At 39.9% G+C, this 20,855-nt stretch overlaps 1 long non-coding RNA gene across 5 annotated transcripts in view; it reads right to left on the bottom strand.

The window, feature by feature from the left end:
* LOC134420044 (uncharacterized) overlaps positions 1-20,855 on the bottom strand; it is a 126,567-nt gene that overhangs the window by 80,303 nt on the left and 25,409 nt on the right. Inside the window, exon 2 of one of the 5 annotated variants that reach the window (XR_010028229.1) lies at positions 8,676-8,943. The exons of the other annotated variants lie outside the window; for them this stretch is intronic. This is a non-coding gene — a long non-coding RNA (uncharacterized LOC134420044). The remainder of the gene's footprint in view (positions 1-8,675; positions 8,944-20,855) is intronic. 5 annotated transcript variants of the gene reach the window in all.

The raw sequence follows: 20,855 nt of genomic DNA, 5'->3' as shown, positions 1-20,855 counted from the left end.
TTTCTCCCATTAAAAACTAACACCACTGACATGCCAGAACACCAAAGAGGTATCAGCCAAATTATTTTCATTTTGCATCCAGACAGTCTCTACACAAAATCGAAATAAAATGTCTATATTTCAAGGCAGTTAAAATGCCATCATGGCAGTCTGTCTGTCTGTCTATCCAGACCCATCAGTCCTTTCTTGCTATTGTTGACCCAGGCAGGTCACAGTCAGCCAGGCAGAGGAAGTTATTCTTTTCTGAGGCAGAGAAGACATGCAGAACATGTTTCTTTTATATTCTTGAGAGCATCATATCTTAATAGTGCAAGTGTGAGAGAGAGCTACTAATGCCCTCTCCTTCTCCTTTTCTCCACACCTTAGGGAAAAGCCCTGCAGGTTTTACAAAGAGGTAAATAACTAATCACCTTGCACAGAAATGAAAGGTTTCTGAGGGTGTTATCCCTATCACAACATAAATACAAATAACTCCACTGAAGACAATGAAGTTCCACTGGGATAAAAGCATTAACCAAGGGTTAAGAATTTTACGCAGAATTCATTCCTTTTAAAAAAGTCTTTGGAGCCCTTCCATGGAAGAGATAAAATCCTCTGCTCAGTCAAAAGAGTGGTTACAAAATAACCTTTCAGAAGGGTTTCCCATTGAATTTTGAGAACTTTTCCATTAGTACAGAATAATATTGTCTCTGGAAAGTGCTTTGTTCCTGCAATGGTACAGCATCCATACAATGCCTCTTCATCTGAGCTATTAGAGCACACAAAGGTAGCTGGAGTGTGAATTCATTTTATAGAGGCTATGTACCACTTAGAGGAACTAAGGTAATAAATTCTGGAACTGCCAGCATTTCTTCCCAATGCAACAACATTCTTATTTAACTTCACAATTTGAAGTTAAAACCTGACAAAAAAGGACAAATGCTCATCCTGCTAATACAGAGTTGTCTTTGGAATTGAGGCTGTCATGGCAAAAGCCAGGTAGGGAAATCCTCAACTTTCAGGGCACAATTGTTTTAAAGCTTTTGTTTAAAACCCTGTGGGAGAAAGAGGATTCATTACTACAATGGATTTTAAGAGAAACATCATTTCAGCAGTGGTGTGTTTGACCTCAAGTATGATTTTTGCATTGCACAGTACAAAAGCAATACACTGTTTCTAGAAATGAAGTAGCTCCAACTGGTAAAACAAAAGACATTGTAGACTGAGAAGTATCTGAGGAACTGATTGTCTTTCATAACAAATGAAATGAAAATTCCACTCCATTTACTGTGCTCCCATGGGAGTAATGCACACAGCTAAGTTTCAACCAAATGGAAAATGCAATAGCAGCACTTAACTTCATTTTCTTGTATCTGTTCTCAATTTTGCAAGGGATATACTTTAAACATCTGTAATAATTATACTGAATTTTTTTCTAAATTAAATGTCACAGAATATAGTTAAGAAAAAACAGCTTTCAGTACATTTATTACATATTGTTTTAAAACAATAGATACAAATGATTAACTATCTGCAGGTACCTTTAAATAAAGGATAGTGCAGGAAACACAGTGGGATGATCCTTTTTTTCCTCCTTTTCTAAAAGTGTTGCACAAGATTGTCCCTAGAATCCCAGTGAAAGATCCCCCTCTTCCCAATGCCAGCATCTGAAATCACAAAGCCCTTGGAGAAATTATGTACTACTGGTAACATTGACATATCAGCAGACTTCCATGATTTTCTACTTGACATTCTGAACACAGTGAAGTATAATTCACCTGTTTGAAATTATGTTGTAAAAATGGTTTATTTTTTAATGGAATAAATTGAAGTACATTTATATATATATATGCCAAGTGTGACTGTGTGTGAATATGTATAAATGTGCACATGCAGGCTTACTTGTGCAATATGAGCACCCTTTAGGGATAGGACAATTACAAATCCACCAATTCCTCCTCCTTTTCTTTATTGAGCAGACATTTTGGGAGATTACTTTCTTCTCCTCCTCTGTCTTCCAGAGCGATGTGAAGAGATAGAGTCAAAGCTACAGCTGAGATTTCATTTTATCCAAATGGATATGTCAAGTGAAATTAAGACCACTTAGACTTACCAAAGTTTCCACTATATTCCATATATATTTTTTTTTCTTTTTACATAACTTATGCTAACCTGACTATTTTTGCTTCTAAGGTAGGCTCTGTGAAGGAGTCATACAGCTGTTCATATTTAACATGGCTCTTGTAACAGAGCACAGCACTCTGAAGATGTAATTAATGGCCATGTGGAACAGGACGACTCACCATGGCTTAATAAGACACAAGTGCTACAGGCATGAGCAAAACAGGCAAATCACACAAAGAAGTTATCAACATGTCCTTCTCACAACCCATGCAGGAATGCATTTTCTGTCTTACAAACTACAGAAAATATTTTTCCAATAGATTATGGATACTTCAGTGAATGTTACTGACTTTATTTTGCACCCCCTTCTAGCTCTGAAGTACATTTGCTACAGGTACATCCATGGCACTCACAGCTCAGGAACGATCAACCTGGGCAGTCTAGCTGAGAATCGGGACATCTGTCACTGTCATATTTTCTGAAAAATCTCTTTGCCCAGGGCTTTCTCCTGGGAAGCTGAGAAGCCTCAGAGAAAAATGAAAACAATAATTATCTGATTTGCTTTTCCTTTGTTTTGCTGCTTTGGAATGTGGTTTGGACACTGTTTACTAACAGGTGATGGTTTGATTGGTTTCGTGTGAATTGTTTTTACTTAATGGCCAATTATGGCCAAGCTGTGTCAGACTCTCAGGAGAGTGACAAATTTTTCAGTAGTATCTTTTAGCCTTTTGTCTGTATCCATTCTGTATTCTTTAGTATAGTTTATTATAGTATTCTTTAATATAATATAGATCATAAAATAATAAATTAGCCTTCTAAGAACATGGAGTCAGATTCATTCTTTCCTTCCTTTGTCTGAGGTCTCAGAAAATACCACAGACCGTAAGCATCCATAAGTAAAGGGGGTGTAAGCCAAGAAAATTAATGGTTTGTTCAAGGTTTTTTTAAGCAGAACTAAAACCAAAGCAGTATAAATAAGCTGAATTGTTACATATACACAAATATGACTGTTGTAATCCCATTTACTGGTAAAAGGCTGCTGTCTCAAATTATTTCAGGAGCAAACCCCAAATTCCCTGGCTGCCAAACACTGACTTGCAAACCTAACACTAGTGACCACTGTCTTGTATTTGCGGGCTTCCCAGATGAAGGAAGGAATGAAGGAAACTGACTCCACGTTCTTAGAAGGCTAATTTATTGTTTTATGATACTATATTATATTAAAGAATACCATACTAAACTATACTAAAGAATACAGAAAGGATACTTACAGAAGGCTAGAAAGATAATGATGAAAACTTGTGATTCCTTCCAGAGTCCTGACACAGCTTGACTGTGATTGGCCATTAAGTCAAAACAATTCACATGAAACCAATGAAACAACTACCTGTTGGATAAACAATCTCCAAACACATTCCAAAGCAGCAAAACACAGGAGAAGCACATGAGATAATATTGTTTTCCTTTTTCTCTGAGGCTTCTCAGCTTCCCAGGAGAAAAATCCTGGGCAAAGAGATTTTTCAGAAAATATGACCATGACAACCACTGTCCTAATGAGAGGATTTCCCTCTGGCATTGTTAAAACCCTTGAGTTCTTTCAGCAGTCATCTTTTTCTATCTTTCTTACTTTGATCCTTTCAATATATCCTCACATGACATTGTTTAACAGCCCTCATACAGGTCAAAAAAAACCCTAAGAATACTTTTTTTCTTGTTTGTTGTCTTTTTTTTTTATACAGCCATCACAGAATAAATAAATCCTCCATGAACACTTGCTATGAAGCACCACTATATCGCATTCACTTGGACTTCACCTTTTTCCTGCACAGAAGCAAATGAACAGAGAATACATTTATACACTTGAATAGACAAAAGTAAACAGTTCAAGTATTCTGTTCAATCATCCATATAAAAAAAGAAAAGCAGTCAAAAAAATAAAGTTCTTCACATCAGGCACCTCATTTTTTGTTTTTAGAAGTACTCAAAAGAAAAATCAGAATCAAAAAATTAATGTCAGATCAAAAGAAGTGGTGATGGACCTGAAACAAATTGCAATGCACTTGAAATATTCATTTCTGGAATGTTTTTTCTCTTTTTCAGAACTGCCAACAAACTGAACAACAATCTGTTCCTTACAATCTATTGTGCTCTTAAATTTTGTTACAGTAGCTCATGAAATTACAAGTGTCTTAATCAATCAAAAGTGACTTCTTAAGGAGTTTTATTCTTTGATGATAAGTTTACTGAGAGGTGGCTAAAGTAATTTTATATCTTTTATATTTGATTTGTTTCTCTTTGACTCTGTAGTTTAGTTTATTTAACATGGGGCTAACTCCAGCTTATTGTTTTTACATAAAATTACATCAGGAGGAATAACATATTTAATCAGGAGAAAATACTGAATATTTACCACAAAACCAAATGTGTCTTCCTGCAGTTGTATGATTCTTTTGTTTATTCATCCCACATCACCACCATGTTTGAATAAATCAGCTTTTTTTGATATCTCCTAGTCACAGGTCTGCAGATGAATAGCCTAAAAGACCTTTCTCTTTCCACTCTCAACAAAAATCTAAAATGAAAAAATCTTCCTAGAAACTGTTTAAAAATATTAAGGCTACAACAAAAGACATTTTTTCTGAGAACTTGTCATAGATTCCTATTCCTTGGACTGATATGGCCCAGGTACTTTTTAGGTTTTATGAAAACTTCTGACCCTTGAGGATAAAAGTCATCCTCAGCACGTGTGGATGAGCTCAGTACTATTGGAAGGTTTTTCAATGGCAGACCATTGAAAACTCTTGAATCAAAATGTCCTTTTCTGATGAAGTGATTTCTTTGTGGCTGCTTATAACTCGGTTTTGCTCTGTTCCCTCCCTGCACACGGGAGGAGTTCCCTCAAGGTGACCTTCCCACATCCAGTGCCCCCGGGAACAGATCTCCAGCCACCAGCAGCACCACGGAACTTGCACAATTGCAAGCATCAGGAGGGAAGTTGGGAATCAACATTTCCCTTTATCCACTAGGGTCCTGGAGTGACATTATGATGCTTGTATCCCCATTTGTGTGTTCCGTTTATGCTGGATATTATGTTCTGTGTCTTCAGGACTGGCTCTGAAGAGTGAAAGTTTTGCTTTTGTTTTGTTTTTGGTTTTGTTATCATCCTGCTCCCCCACGGTTGGTGGGACACAGAGATGAGGCAGTACACAGTGCGGTTTTTCTTTTTGCTTTGCTCTTGCTTCTGCTTTGCTCCTGCTTTGCTCTTGCTTTTGCTCCTGCATGTTAGTTTATCTAAGCTGTCCAAATTTTCCCTGGACTGTTTCTCCTTTCCCTTTTTTGGAACCACTTGAACCTGCTCCAGACTGGGACCTGGGAACACCGAGAGTTAGCACTTTGACTCTGCAGCAGCTACCCCAGCACCAGAGGGACTGATAACACAGCAACCACCCCCAAGAGAGACTTTCTGAATTTGTCATCTTTTTCAGAGCAGTGAAAATGTGGTGTCATCTGGTATTGCTCCTTTTGTGTGCTGGGGGGGGCTGTGCCTGTTAAATAAACAGGGTTGTTCCACTTGTCTCTGAGGAATCCTTCTCGAACTCATTGAGGAGAGAGGGCATGTGGGTTTGCTTTCTGGAGGGGCCCCCTTTGCAGGTTTTCTCCCAAATTTGCCCTAAACCAGGACAACTAGATAAGTGGATAAAGGGAAATGTGCACGTGGCTGAAGAGTGCACACGGCTGAAGAGCAGACCTGCTAAGCCAAACTAAGCACCTCCTTCCCTGAATCCTTGCTAACCACATAACCTACCTTCATGCACAGGTCACTTGCTCCCTGCAATCCACTAAAGCAAAGCTGATCAAGGTAGCTTGGAGCAAGGGAAAGGAGTTTTCCCCACACCTTGGCAACTATGATGTTCAGAAAGCACAGAGCAATGCTGAAGCAGACCCCAGCACTCAGGCACAGATCCACAGGGACTCTCATAATGACTTTTCTTTTTACTTTTTTTTTTTTTCTTTTTTAATTTCCTCTGGGTATAACTGGTTACAATTAAGCCAAAAGGTACTTTACTTTCACTGATCCTCTCAGTGGAAGGTAGGTTTATATCAAGAGATCACTTTGTATTCTTAAAATTAACAATCTGTCTAATCATGCTCTAGGGCTTTACAAATCCTTCATGCATACAATTTGTCATTAGCCATTAATTTCACTACCACTGGCACGCTAAAGCTCTGAAGAATTATACCAGGAATAGATAAGAAACAATATCACTGCAACAGGAGGAAATCCCCAGACTCACCAGCCCGGAGCAGATCTGGAAGCAGGACTTTATGTTCCTCATTTTACCATCACACAGCTACACTGAGAACTATTACCTTGGTAAAACCAATGCCAAAAAAAGCATGAAATTTCATCCCACCAGAGAAACAGAGGTCTTATTTTTCTCAGGGCTAATTTTGCACTTTGCTAAATCTATAAACTTCCATCACTAAAACAAGAACAAATCTAAAATAAATGAAATATTTTGTATATATTACCCCTTTTCAGACTGCTTTGCATGTAAGCTGGAGGGCTCAGAAATATTTCCTCTGTCTTTTCATTGGATGAAGACTAGAAAGTTCTCCTGATTTTTCAAAGGATATTGTAGTCTCAAATTAGTGGAAGAAAATCAAAGGCTGTGTTGTGCAATGGTATGCTTAGAACAAAGACAGTTTAAAAAAAATCGTGTTCTTACAAAGCTATTACATTTTAATTTTAATTTTAAAAAGAACTCGACCAACTGCTTTTGAGTGCTGTCCTTAGACACGAAAAGCTGAATCCTTCATGTGATTATCACTGGGATTTTTGATGTGCAAATCTAGAACAATCCTAGAACTACTGAATTATTTGAAGGTTTGATTTAATTCCACATTATATTTTTGAGGCCTACAGTGCTGTGTCAAGTCCAGACTGTCTTTGCACAAGGGAAAAGTTGTGCTTGTACAGTACAACGGATATGTAAGTTCCTGTCATTTTCCATCTTTCTGCTCCAGACCCACACATATACTTTGTTTCTTCTCTATGGGCTACTAATCAGAGATAAATTCCTGTGAAAGATGATGTTAGAAAGACATCAATTAATGCAAAGCCTAAAATCTCATTCCAAAATGATTGGTAGCAATAAAAGGGTTCCAAAATGGTGCTGGAGACTATGCCACCACAAATTTTATAGCATCTGACAATGTAACATAAATGTGTGCACAGCTATAACAACAGGACAGGATGTGTCACATTTAAATGTTTAATAAAATAGTACTCTAATCAATTTCTTAGCATCCTACACCTAGGAAGTCTTCCCTCATGGCTGTGGTGATGAACTTATACCATGAAACTAGAAACCTAATTACACTTGCTTGTGACCACAGAATATAATTATAACTATCACCAGCCAAAATAATTGGACAATCTTCTTACTGAGTGGAGATGCTTGGATAGGAAGGAATTCAGAAATTTAACCATTAGCTTAATCAGAGAGGAAAAAGGAAAAGAGAAACAGCATTTGGAATATTGGGGAACATTGGCAGAAGCATGCATTGAAGAGGAAGTGAAAAACAGAAAATTTAATTTTTTAATCTAACATCAGCATTGATATTAGCATTTGGATATTAATTCAGAGAGAAAGCAGAATATATTATAAAGAATCCTTTCTCAGTTGCATTACTATGTCTGGATGAATAAATCTTAAGAGAACATGAATTTGGCTAAGGACAGTGTGAGACAGTCTGGTGAAAATAAAAGCAAAAAGAGGAAACATATGGGGGAAAAGAAATACAAAATAACCCAAAAAAAACCCAAAAAAGAACAGAAACAAGGGAAGGCTACCACCCTTCTCGCCTTTTAGTCAGCTCCAAAATACTGTCAGCTCTCCACCCCCAAATATGTGTTAGACTGTTTCCTAGCAAAGCACAAGGCCCTGCTGTACAAGCAGCAGGAACAAGGTGAGAGCAGAGAGGCAGGAACAGAAGCAGGACGAGAGCCCCCAAGGCAGCAGTTGTGGTTTTAGCACCTGCTGCATCTTCTCTCCTCACCAAACACAAAGGAATAGGGGGAAAAAAAAAAAAAAAAACTAACATTTTTTCATTTTTTTTCTTCTTGGCAGATGAATCCTTTAATTCAGCACCTGCTGCCCAATTCCAGTAGCAGTATGCAAGATCCATGGATGCATTGCAGGAGGCCAGTGAGGAAACGATGGAGTCTCTGGCACCAGGAACTTCTGCTTAGCAAAAGGAAGTAATAAACTCCCAGTGGTCCCCCATGGTTTGGAAGCAGCCACAGACAATCTTCTACACAGCATCCCTGACTCAACTAAAACATCAGATTGTGGCATTGCTGCTGGTCCAGGCACAGCAACAGCACTTTGCTGGGAGGCTGGGGACAGAAAAGCAAAGAAGTGATCATGGGAGATGAAGGCCTGACCTGTTCCTCCTCCTGTTGCTTTGGATATAGGAGGAACAGGGCCAGAATTTGTCTGGTGGAGAGTGAAGAATAACAGCAGCAAGTCAGAGTTAGGAAGAGAGACAGAGAACTTGTCTCTTACCTGTCTTCTAGATTCAGGTAACTTTTATACCTAAATTTCAAAGGTGTGCTCTGGTAGAGTCACTCTGAGCATCAATGTAACACATGGCTTGGAGCAGCTCCCATGCAGGAAGCATTCACAGAAAATGGAAATGACCAGGCCTCCAGGGCAGATGTGAAGTAATCTCTGTGGCTGATTCTGTCACTGCCAGCAAAAGGGTCACAAGAGCAGTGGGGAAGGAACCAAAACAGACATTTGGCATTGGGCCATGATTCCTGAAGGCAGACACCTAAAAGGCAAACCATGAAAATAAGAAGAGAATAGCAGAGGGATCAAGCCTGAATACACAACACCAAATGTGTTCATTGCTTTTGGAAAACTGCCTAAGAACAAAAAACAGCAGAGATATTGAATGGACCTTATTCAAGAATTTTGAAATACTTACACATATCACTTTCATATAAAAATGATCTTATGAAAAATAGGAAATGCAAAATATCTGTAAAAGGCCTTTATCATTCAAATGTCAAGTTTGCTTTTGATCATTTCTAACACATTATTATTTATTAAGACAATTATACACTAACAAATTATAAGCAAGTAAGGAGAATTGGTAATATTTTCTGTTCACACACTGCACTGAATCTACCTTTAGTCTGCAAAAACATACCCAGAATTTCTTGTTGGCTTAGAGTTGAGATTTCCCCAAAAGAGCTGTTTGTGATTCATTGGAAGAAAATTAATTGTTACCTTTAAGCAGCAGCTCTCTTTTTTCCATGAAAGATATAAAATTACACAATGAGCAGCCAGCATAAACAGGCCTTTAGCCATTCTAGTTGGTAAACAATGTGAAAAAGGTTAGCCCAATTTTCCAGCAAACTCAGGTACAAACAAACTCAGATTTGGGAGGGACAGGGTGTGTTTTAAGTGGCAGCTTTCCTGTCAGGATACAGCTGCTACAGTAGGAAAAGTAGTTCAGCAGACCATGGTTCTCTTTCACCCAGCCTGTTCTTTGCACTGAAGGAGACAGCAGGCTTCAGAATACAAGGTACATGACCACACAATTTTATCACTGCGAACACACAAGTGAGAAAAATTTCGAAATTTAGGCTGAACTACTTTAAATACCATAACTCCTGGAAAACTGGTCTCATAACCTAAAAAAAAGAATTTATGCCATTATGTGCATATGCTTTCTCACTGTTCTGCACTTTGGAAATGAAACTCTCTGCAGAGGATGCAAGATATGGTGACAGGGCATTACTCATCATCCCCTCTCTTTCCACCGAGCAGCTGGTTTAATTACAACTGAGCTGTGAGGGAGAGGAAAAAGAGGCATTTTTCCTGCCCTTTCAGGGAGTCAAAATAGGTCAGCAAAGGATCCAGGGAGCACAAGGGCTGCTGCAGGAAGGATGAGGGTAAATTGCACATCCTAGACGTAGATAGACAACTGATGATGTCCTAAACCATCAAAAAGCTCCAAAGTGCACCCAGACTTATTGCTGGGGCCTTCTGCCAGAGGACTGTGCATGAACAACAGTGCTGCAAGAGTGTTAAACACACACACCCCTCCCAGGGGAGGCACCTGGGCATTCCCACCTGAATGTGAACCTATATTAACCTGTAGATTTCTGTGTTTCATGGGCCTCCCTCACCCGAGACAGAGCAAGACTGCAACCATTGGTTCGACCAACAGACTTCAAAATGACAACCATTGGCTCATCACTCAGTCCAACAGGAGGTGGTGGTGTCTTTCCTCTCTGCTAGCTACTCTTTTCCTTCCTTTCTCTTTCTTTCTTGTATATATATATACACACACACACAAACACTGGTAATTCAGTGTTATTTCATTCTAATCTGCCCCTCAAGGGATCTACTAACAACAACCTCAGCTACCCTCACCTTTAGGAGTGGGTGATATCTTCCTCCCTCCACTCCCTTATTTTCAAAGCTGGGAAAAGCTCCTGTTCCAGGCCAAGCATGCCATGTCACCAGGCTCCCTTTGAGAGGCAGACTCTGAGGCATATTCCTGCTGCAGAGTCTAGGCATAGCCAGGGAAACAGCTTGATTAGAGTAATTGAGCAGTAAAAGGCTTCATGAGAGTCGAAGGTCTCTGAAAGCATGCAGGACAACAGAAACAGATTGAGAGCAGTGCTGTGTCCTTAAGCAGGAAGAAAAACAAAACAAGATAAATTAATTTCTGATAGTAGTTGGTGCATAAAGCCTGCCTTGTCTTGTTTATCTTAATAGCTTTTCAAGCCAGGCAAGAGGTAAAAAACTATGCAGCAGAATTACAGGAATTTGAGGAGTACTGCACATTATGAGAAAACGAATCATTTTGGAGGAGACACAAAGCAGATAAGAGCAAAACAGACACAAAATGTTATAGAGCTTAGAAGCCTATCTCACAAATGCAAAAGGCAGTGAGGAAAAGGGATGAGCAGGCTCAGGAGAAGCTCCCATCATGGCAGACCTGGCAGATGGATCACTCTGAAACTCCAACTTTAACACATGACCACACAACTGGAATTTTAGTAACAGAAGCCACAGAGCCTGTACTGAAGCTGGAGGAGGACTCTAAAATGGCATCCAATTAGACCTGAGCATGGCAAGGCAAGTCAAACAAGCATGTCATATCTGGTACAATAAAGAGAAAGAATGAAGCCTGAGTTATTCCCTAGCTCCATCAGCACACATGGTGTGCTTAAAGAATATGCCAGATTAAAGAAATTTAACACTGCTATAATGGAAGTGGCTTGTGGCAAAGCCTTAAAGTAAAATGAAAGGTTTTAGTTAATCCCAAATGTGTGGACAAGTACCACCAGCAGTAGCAGTGACACTGAAAGGGAAGGTAAGGGAAAGGAATAAAAGTTGGGGGGCAAGTGTGATGCTCTGCTAAGTCCTCCCATATGACAGAGTCTGTCTCTGCTGACATCTGTCATTTCATATATGCTTAAATATATCCAAACAATATGCAGCCTCTTTCTAATATTGAAGGGTAAGATAAATGGTCTGAGTAAGAAAGGCATGAGGCCACAAAAAAGAACATAACAGAGAATTGCAGAATAGAAGAAATATGAGAAAAAGTGAAATTAAAAAAAAAAAAAAAAAAAACAGGTCATCAAGAAGTACACTGAGGCATGAGAACAAAGCTAGTTCTCTCTGATTTATGCAGCAATTCAAGTTGCTGGTTTTTTTCAGGCTTGGTCTCTGGAGAAGCTCAGTCCCCAGAGCAATAACACATAGTTTTCAAAATCTGAGAAACAAAAGTGATTAAACTTTAGCTCCACCCTCACTACCCAAGGGAAGCAACTTTTTGGGACAAAGATGGGGTAGGCAGCCACAAACATGCAGATCCATCCCAAGCAGCAATACCTGAAGAACAAGCACATTCTTTATGAACAAAGGAAAGGCTGGGTTTCTCTGCCATGGTAACTTTACATTCTTTCCATCTCCTAAACAAGAGTTATAAAGCACACAGGGGAATTACTGTTACAGGAGTAGATGCTTTAAAAAAAATCATGTTCTGGATGCCTCCAGTAAAAACAAATGCCTTATGTCACTTACAAACAGACACTAATAAAAGGCTATATGCCCTGGTAGAAAAACATTTTTTGGGTAAAAAAGTGTACTTTGAACAGTTTTCTGTACTACTTCAAACAACAGAAAGCTGCATTTGGATTGCTCAAGGACAAAGCCCTCAATGAAAGTCACAGACTGCAATACTTCTAAACACAATGTCCTCTGCAGGAAGGTGAGCCAAAGGAGCTTCTCCCTGAATGCCTGCAGGCTTCTTGCCACCTCTCCTTCTCTGTGCTTTTAGCAGGGAAAAAGACAAATAAAAGAACTGAGAAGTCAGAGCTAAAGGCTCCCTTGAAATTGAATTCTGACTATTTTTTCAGCATGTGCAGTACCTGTCAGGAACAAAGAGACCTTCAGCAAACTATGTACTGCCACTAAGCCATTCCTGGCCCAGAGCTGCCATGGATTTTGGTTAATACTAAGCTCCTCCTTTCAAAATAGCAACAGCAGCCACCATTTTCTGTCATGCCTCCCCAGCCATCTTGCCAATGCTTGCCAGGCAGAAGATTGTTTTCAAATTCCTTTGTGAGTCAAGTTGGGTGCAATATACCAGAACAAGGAACATAATTTCATTTGGAAAGGTTATTGGCTCTCTAATTTCTATTCTGAAAGCAGATAATGTTTCCATCTACCTTTAACCAGACATTTGGGATGATTTTCTCCCTCCCTCCCATTTCTTTTTTTTTTTTTTTGTTTTTGTTTTTTTTTTTTTTGTTTTGTTTTGTTTTGTTTTGTTTTAGTAATGACTTAATGTTGGCATGGTTAACAGTCATTTTTCCTCTAGTACTTTTGAATATATATCAGGAATATTGTGCAAGAAATGCTATTAATATGAGGAATAGGTATCTGTGGATGCCACAATAAAGGTAGAAAGGCATTCAGTCACAACTCATCCATTCTACTGTACAAAGTTTCTAAGGTTAAGATTTTTTAAAGCACACAGAATTAACACAACTTCTATTATACAATTTGTATACGTGCTCACATAGAAATTGTTACTATTTATGCAGAGGTTTAATTGTTTCTGCCCTCTTGTGAGTATAGAAGTCAAAGTTATTAGTGTAAACAGATTATTGTGAATTCTATAAGCTATAGTATTTCAATAGCTCAGTCACCAGTTTTAATTAACACCAAATAGAGGTCAATCATGTGCATGAAGACTGTGTTCTTTGTCTGTTATTTATTTTCAGTCTAGAAAGAGTATGCACCAAGTTAGAAGAGTCTGGAAAACTTTAGCACTTAATAATCTTAGCTTTAAAAAGAGAGGACATTATACAGAAGCGACTGACATCTCCTGATTAAAAGAGTGAGTTTGATTTGCCCTATCCCTGATCTCATTCTACTTTTCTGGGAACTTCATACTTCTTCCTAGGGAACAAAATTAAAGGAAAGAGGAGGGGGGAAAGTAACCGCACCAGATGAAGATAATACGGACATTGAATTTTAATATATGTATGTCTACAGTATAATTCTTAAAAATGGCTGGCAATGATACAGTGACTCCAGCAGTCTTCTATCATTTTAGGAAGCCACAAATACCAATGATTCACAACGACAAATATGGAATCACCTGTGAAGTGCATTCCTAGTTGACTTGTCCACATTTGCAGGTCTTACTCCCTAAGAAAAGGTTAAATTGGCTGATTCTGACATCTGCACTGAGAGCAGCAGCCTTCCAGGAACAGAGCACTTTAATCTTGTCAAGCATTGTGTTCAGCACCCATATGAATCCAATAACCAGTTATACACACTTGGTCCTCGCTTCAGTGTTGTCAGCATGGAGATAACACCCCTGCCTCTCCCCTCCAACTCAGCAGGATCACTTGGGCAAATCAGTCACCACTGAGCTCAGATTTGCCTTGATGAATTCCCAGCAGCAAGCAGGAGGCCAAGCTCTCTGCCACGTCTGCCATGTCTGCCATCATTCAAGTTAGCACCAGTGAATATTTGTGAGCTTGGGGAGTGAAAGGAGGCAGCTGCCAGGCTGCACCTTCCCCAGCCAGCAGCACATACCCGTGCATCCAGCTACACCCCTCACAGCCGGGGCGCTGATGGCGCGCTGACAGCTGACAGCAAACCAAAGATTATCTTCTCAGCTCAGATGCTCATGATGAGCGCTTTTGTTTTGGAAAGCAGTCAAGAAAATGAATAATGTTTAAGTGCTTTTTTAACCCCAGCCCCACTGCAAGAGTTACTCAGTGAATAATTGCTGAGGGGAGTGTTGAGCCCAGGATATGAGAGGTTTTGCCCTTCACAGAACATTTTGAGTTGGGAGAAGTTAAAAGAGCTTCTGAACAGAATGCAATGCCAAAAGAACAACCAAAAGATACAGAAGGATTTGACAACAACACTAACTAGCTGATATCATGCAAAATACTAATGCTTTTTAGATTAATCTTCAAATTTATTCCAACACTTGGAGTACAGTGCTGTTGAAAAGAGACTGTAGTGCATTCGGTTTCTTATGTCCTATCAGGTACTCAGGAATTTCAGGCAAGCACTAGATGTGTAGGCCAAAGGTAAGGCACTTGAAGTTTCCAAGTTTTAGCCAATAACATCACCAACTTCCCTGCAATCAAACTCACTAGGTACTCTAAAGCTGTTTAAAAACTGATTTTTTTACTGCTAGTGTTAACATAATGATCCCAATTTTATGCCAGCCTAATATTTTATCTTAATCATCCAGAAAAGAGTCTTTCATTTTAGAGTAGGAAACACTGTGATACTGAAAGGGTCAGGAGTGCATGGCAAGAAGAAAAAATTCTCATGGTCTCCCTGCAAAGAGGTTGTTACAGTCTCAGATAGCTCACCCTGAGCTGGGCTACCTTACCACCATCCTAATTTGGACAGGGCAGCAAACACCAAGCAAGCCAAGAAACCTTGTGAGACCCACCTGCCAAAGGCTTGTGTCACTCTGTGCCAGTGAGGCTCCCCCACCCTACATGGGCAGAAGCATCAGGCATGACTTGGATAGATGTGGTACAAACCTAGAGAAAAGAACCTTCCCTAGATGACCTGGGAGACGACCTCTAAATCACTTCATTTATATAACAAACGTGTGGTTTACGAGATGTCCGAGATTTGTTTTTCCACTTCTACATAATAGATACTTCTATATTACACAGAAATAGATTCACCCAAGCACAAAATAATAGGATGCAAGGATCAAAAGCATTCAGAGTCTCAGCACTGCAATTCAGTGAGAGTAACGAGACTGTGTTGGGAGGCAAAGATTGAGAAAAAGGCAAACCAGGGATATCTTTTACTGGCTATCAGTATAAATAGCTAAATAGATTAAAGGCTTCTGGACTACATTATAGAATGGAAACCATAATGCATCACTGGACAAGTTAGCTAGACATGTAGCGTTGGCTTAACTTTATTAAGAATCAAAATACTGAAATCTCAAGTCAGACTGAGCATTGGCAACTTCTAAGAACTCAGCCTATAAACAGAATAACCTTCTGAGAAAGCAGAAAAAATGCAGACACAGGAAAGGCTTTACAATAATTTGAAGATAATTCACACAACAGAACAGAGCACAAACTGACTTATATGAGCAAATACTAGGAAATTAAGAAACCTGGTGATGAAAGGTACATGGCAGCAAGTATTTAATTAATGAATAAGGGAAAATACTGTTTAGTGCTAGAAAAAGTTTAATTAAATATGATTAAGTCCTCTTAGAAGGATCTCTCTAGGAGAGGCTCACAATTGACCCAGAGATTGTGTGTGCACACGTCCTGACAGGAGGTCAAGGTCCTGCCAGCGCCAGACATTACATGTGTGGGTTGTACACACACACATATGATTTTTTAAAACTGTGAGGGAAAATTCTGGTGCTCCAGGCAACAAGAAGGACTAAGTAGCCTTTAGCACTGCTGTGCCTACAGTCTTTGTAGCTCAAGCAGATACAGTGAAGATCAAAAGGCAGGAAAGATGCAGGGAGACAAAGCCAAGGTGTGACTGTGGAGCAGAGTGCCAAATGGAGCAGAGTGCCAAACGCAGCACAGAGCAGAGCTGACCAGAGAAGCTAAGCCTGGTGGTACCAAGGTTGTTCCAAGGTTGTACCAAGGTTGGTGGTGCCCAGGTTGTTCTGGTACAGTTTTCCTACAACATGATAAACTCTTTTAGAAGCTGTAATTGCACAACAGACTGGCAGACCTCCTACTCTGAGCTGGAAACAGAGAAGGAACAGTTCTTCTTAAAGTAACTATCCTACAAGTTCATCCTGAGTATCTGTTAAACTACAGAGAAGAGGGAAAGTATAAAAACAAGTTTCAAATCAGAACCATCTGCAGTGAATTGGGATTGAGTTGTGAGTGGCATCAATATGCAAACAGTTTTATCATTTTTCAGGAGCACCTGTGTCTATACCAGACTTCCCATCATTTTTCAATATCTCAAGCTTGCCAGCTGCTAGGAGAAGCTGATCTCATTCTTTCTCCTCAAGCAGAAATGAAGATGCTCCCCTAGCCTGTCCCATCACTAAGCATCTCTCTCACTTCTCCAGGTATGGCCTTGAACTTAGCTAGACATGCTTATCACACATTCACCTTCCCAGACTAGAAATCATTTCCTGAAATCATCCCCCTCCCCAGAAGAGAAATCCTGTTTGTTTCAGCCAGCTCTACAGAGTGATAACACAGTGGTGTCTCCATATCTGTAGTAATACAAGTTCCCATGTCACTAGCCAGGCCTCCCTCTCCTTTGGCTTCAGTACAAGCTTTTCTCATCTTTCCCTGGCCAGGGAAAGGGACAGTAAAACCCGATTGCCACTCTTGCAGGTGTGCTTAATACACGTTGACTGGTAACATCTGTAGGCTTTGGCTCCCTTCAAACCCAGGGGAGCTGTTCCTCTTCTGACTCAGTTGCCACAGTCACAATTCCACTTTCTTGAGTAGGTCTGATATTTAAAGATTCTGGAAGCTACCAACTCCTCTTCTCTCACTGGTAGTGAATTAATGTAAGCCCAGATAATTGCTGGGTCTGTGTAACTGCATTTGGAGCTAAATTCCCTAATGAAAGTTTTTTTAAAAGGGCCATAAATTCCAAACACTATTGTCCAGAAAGTTGGAAAAAATTCCAAGAGAGAACCAAGACCTCTTATGCATTTCACTGGTACCACTGTCCCTGACTTTATACTCCTGGGTATTTTCTATTATTAGACTGTGTTAAAAATTGAAATAGTTATGCTGCCCATCCCAGTTACTGCACATCTCATAACGCATTTGACAGTCTTGACACAAAAATGCCCTTTCCCAAATACATTGTTGTCTACCCAAGTGACTATGAAGTATGATTGGAAAATGCATTGAGCTGTAAGGACAAAGTGGAGGAAGGGTGAATTGAAGAACACCATGAAGAGTTATCACTGCAGACTCATAAGACAAGAGTTGCAGAAAAATGTACACTAGAATTATATAGAATAGATTAATCCTATTAATCTAGGTGATAGTATGTTCAGAGATATATAATCTCTGAACCTACTATGTGATAGTATTGTTCAGAGATATATAACCTCTGAAGAAACTATTTGAGACTATTTAAACAAAAAGAAAATTTCATATATATAATTTAAAGACAAAATCAAATTTCCAAGCATAAATCTCTAGTCTGAGGGTTAAAAAAAAAAATAAGAAGAACAACTAACCTAAACCAAACCAGCCAAAGAAAACCACCAAAACAAAGAAGCCCAAAAGAAAAAACAACTCACCATGCCCAAGGCCTTACCCAAATTTTTTTTGCTATCATCTTTCTAGTTCAGTGCCAGTCTAAAGCTCAGTCTAAGTATTTGAGGTTGAGCTGACAAGAAAATAAAGTTCTAATGAAAAAAGAACATTTGTTAATCACCCCAAAAGCGATGTCTTAAATCATTCAAAATCATACCCAAGTGTTGTTTGGATATGAAATTCAAAATACCAGATTAGTTAAAGGAGGAGGAAGGCATGTGGAACAGAAGAGAGGAAATAAGGAAAAAAGCCAAAAGACTTCAGCAAACATTGCTTGGTTTCTAGCTGATCCAGAGAGCAGCAACAGCACAATATTTTGGGACAGTCTCAGTCTGTTCATCTCCTGCTGTCCACTGGCTTCTGTCTTCACTAAGATATAATTTCAGCTGAGTTTGACTTTCTGCTTGAATTTCTGTGCATCCAGCCTTGCTTCCTGATACTACCCCACTACGTGCATTACGAAAGAAGTTCCACAGTGATCCCAAAAGCTACAGTTGCTATGCTATACTTTTCCACCTTTGATACCTTTATTTGAACTACATTCAAAAGCTCAGACAGACAAGGGCAGCCACAGGAAGAAGAGATAATCTGTCTTTTTCTCTAATTTGTACCCTAAATTAATCATGTCTTGTTTTCATTGCTTCTCTCTCTTGAAACCACTTGCATCGGCTGTGTTACAAGGGTTTGGGAATGTTTGCAGCCATGAGATTGAAGACAACACAGCAGAAGTCAAAGTGGTGCAACACTTGATCATTTAAAATCTGTCAAATGGAAGGTGGTAGTTGAGGTCAGAGCAATGAAGAAAATTTTTTGAGATGCTGATCCTCTTTCAATAACAATTTGCTTAATTTAAAACAGAAAAGGAATGATACATTGACCCCCTTGGGAAAAGTCCAGCTTTTGCCCTGATTGAAAATTAATAAAATGCTAAAAAGCCCCTTGTCTGCCCTCATAGCAGAAATCTCTTCTACACAAGAGGCAGCAGCATTTGAGCAGCAGCATTCAAGACCACATGCAGCAAGAAACCCAAGTGGAAAGGTGGTTAGTCTGCTACCAAGCTAAATGGAAGGTTCTTGCATGAAAAAAAAATTACAAAGTAACTTGACAAAATCCCAAAATCTCCCCATTATGTGAAACAACACCCCTATAAAATCTGGAAGGCCATCCAGAATACAGCTCTACGGGCAGCTTCTCCTCCTCCATCAGGAAATATTATTTGGAGCTATTTCTCTCATGTTTAATCACTTGCATCCAGCAGAATACTAATAATGCAGTCTCACATATTAAAACTGACATTATTACGACCCTCACATTGACCAAAGGATTTCTTGGCAGTATTTACTCCTCAAAAGGAAACATTTGGATTAGCTTTGTTGGTTAAAGCATAGTGCTAACAAAGCCAAGCTTGTGGGCTCAGTCCCTCTACAGGCCATTCACTTCAGAGTCGTATTTGATGATCCTTGTGAACCCCTTCCAACCCAGAGAATTCTGTGAACACTTCCCTTGTTGGATGGCTTTCAACTACTCCACTCCTGACTCCAGAATCCTGAACACTTTGAAAGTTCTTTCCCTACAAAATCATATTTCACCCTTCTGTTCCTGCCTTAACATTCCTCCTCCTTTGTCCTAAACCAGCAGTTACCTTTACACTGTCAAAGCCACCACTGTTCACTGTACATCAGCACAAGGCTCAGTTAAAAACTCACACTACATCAAGGATGGGTCATTGCAGTGAGGGGAAGTTCATTATGATGATAGAAAATGAATTGTGGAAATTAAGATCAGAAGAGACATCAGGAGGTCTCCAGTCAGTTTACATCCTTCTTTATTGTCCTTCTGTGACTCACTACAGAAGATCCTGTGTCCATCCTCTTGAAAAGCTCTTCAGATGTACTGACAGGCTGCTATGAGTCCTCGTGAAGTCCTCTCTTTATCAGGCCACACACGACAAGTGCTCCAGCACCTTGAGGACCACCTGCTAAACTTGCTCCAGTTCCTCAGTATCTTCCTTATATCTGAGGTGCAGCAGGAATATAGGACTCCAGGTTTTGCCTAACAAATGCTGATAGAGAGGGGTAACCACTTCCCTCAATCTACTGGCAGTGCTTGCCTCTCTGCCTGGCTCAGTCTCAGGTGACTTCAGTACTTACTGAGATGTGACTTTCTACCTCCCATTAGCCAGCAGGACATGGGAACTACCCTGCAGTGTCTACTACTTGCAGACCTGTAGCTGGAGAACCAGCCACTCTCCTGCTGCAAAAAAAAGGATTTAGCTTCCCATCTCCTCCATCAAATCAAGTGGTTTCTGGCTGCCTCTCCTCTGTGCAGTTGGGAGTTCAGGCTCTCCTCTCTGCAGGGTCTCTGAAGATCCCCTCATTTGCTTTTTACTTCTTCCCTGATGGTGCACATTGGCTGACCTCCTCCAGACTGACCTCAGAGTGGTGACACAGGTCCTCTATCAGTGCACACCTTGTGCAGGCAGGGACAGCATCCCTCTGCCCTGGCTTCAGCAGGAGGCCCTGGGCAGCTCTCTGTCCCAAACCCTGTATGGCTGTGTCCTTCCTTTGGAGCTCCTTTGGGCTTCATGCTGCAGCTGCAGGGCAGTGCTCCAACAAACACTGGAGACTTTACCCTGTGACACCTCCTCTGTAGGAGTGCCTGACACCATGCTGAGTCCCACCGTGTCAAGCAGACTCAAACCACCAGGTTTGGTTAAGCAAGTGCAAACTGGAACCAACAGTAAACATCAGGCAGATCAGGCAGATTTTTTTTTTCTAGCATCCTTGTTCTTACTCTTTTTTTTAAATATTTCTGTAGTAATTTCATCATATATGGTCAATTTATACAATCTGTAGGTATACTCTGTTGCCCTATTCTTCTGAAGTTC

Source organism: Melospiza melodia, chromosome 1 (genome assembly GCF_035770615.1).
Source record: "Melospiza melodia melodia isolate bMelMel2 chromosome 1, bMelMel2.pri, whole genome shotgun sequence".
NCBI lineage: Eukaryota > Metazoa > Chordata > Aves > Passeriformes > Passerellidae > Melospiza > Melospiza melodia.
Note: the sequence above shows the minus strand (reverse complement) of the source record. Positions and strands in the feature narration are given on the sequence as shown.